A 1,370-nucleotide genomic window follows, 5' to 3' on the forward strand; every position below is an offset into this window, starting at 1 on the left:
GTTTGTACGGTGGGATCGGGTTGTGCGTCGCAACGGATTGTGTGTGTTGTACTCATTGTTGGATTGTGTTAATTTTCAGTATTTTCATCTGAGATTCTGAGGACTAGATTTTCTGGTTTCACTGATTTCGAGGATTGAGTTTGCTTTCATCAGTTAACTGCTTTGTCGTTATTTCATGTGTTCCTTTCCTATTGTTATTATTATTATACTGCGCACAGGTTATTGTAAGTGACCCGCCTTAGCCTCGTCACTACTTCATCGAGGTTAGGCTCGACACTTACAAAGTACATGTGGTCGGTTGTACTCATACTACACTCTGCACTTCTTGTACATATTTTGGAGTCGATTCTAGCGGCGGTCAGTAGATTGCTTGGCAAAGACTTGAGGTACAGCTGCACAATGTTCGTAGCTCTGAAGTCTCCTTCTTCATCATTCTATCTATTTACTTTATTTCAGACAGTTATGCTTTCGTTCGGACTTTTATTTGTAGCACTCTAGTCGCTCGTGTACTTGTGACACAAGTTCTGGGATTGTATATAGATATCGCTGTTATTTTGGTTTACTCGCTCTATTTTAGTTTATTCAGTTTCTTGGTTATCATTTAATTTGAGTTGTTTAAAAATGGCTAAAAACTATTCTAAGGTTGACTTGCCTAGCAAGTGAAATGTTAGGCGCCATCACTGTCCCGAGTAGGAATTCCGGATCATGACAAACTTAGTCCAATATTACATATGATGTAACACGCATATCTAGGTGAGCCCGTCACAAAGTATACAGCGTTGTGAGGTTTCATTAGTAATTGACTAATTTTACACTAGTTGTACGTCAACCTACCACAACTCTTCTCATTTATTTGCATTTGGAACCAATATATATATATATGTGTGTGTGTGTGTGTATGAGGAGTTATAACCAAGAAGTTCAATTTGATGATAATTCCAAAGTAAGAATAACTTCCAATAGCTTAAGATCAAAATGAATGAATGAGGACTGGAATTCCATAAACATATATGAAATTATAGGGATATAATTCCTTGCATAAATTGAGAAGCGCCCAGATCAGATCAAAGAAGGAGAATGCAAATGAATAGGGTGCATGAACCAAAATCAACCCATCACTCAAAGAGTTAAACCAGTTATGGTCCCGAGTGAAAAGCTATAGCTTTGCCATGAAAATTAACTTGAGAAAAACTCGAAAGGTAACCCCACCAATCACATGACATATGTCAGAAGGATAACAACTTTGGTTTCAGAAGTGGGGTAGCAAATGAAAGAGCGACTTACCTGTAAAGTAAAGAGTATTTCTAGTTTTGGATATAAATTTAATAAGGTAAAGAATATTTACACTAACACAGTATATTGTATCATGT

This window comes from Nicotiana tomentosiformis, chromosome 9 (assembly GCF_000390325.3).
Source record: "Nicotiana tomentosiformis chromosome 9, ASM39032v3, whole genome shotgun sequence".
NCBI classification, from domain to species: domain Eukaryota; kingdom Viridiplantae; phylum Streptophyta; class Magnoliopsida; order Solanales; family Solanaceae; genus Nicotiana; species Nicotiana tomentosiformis.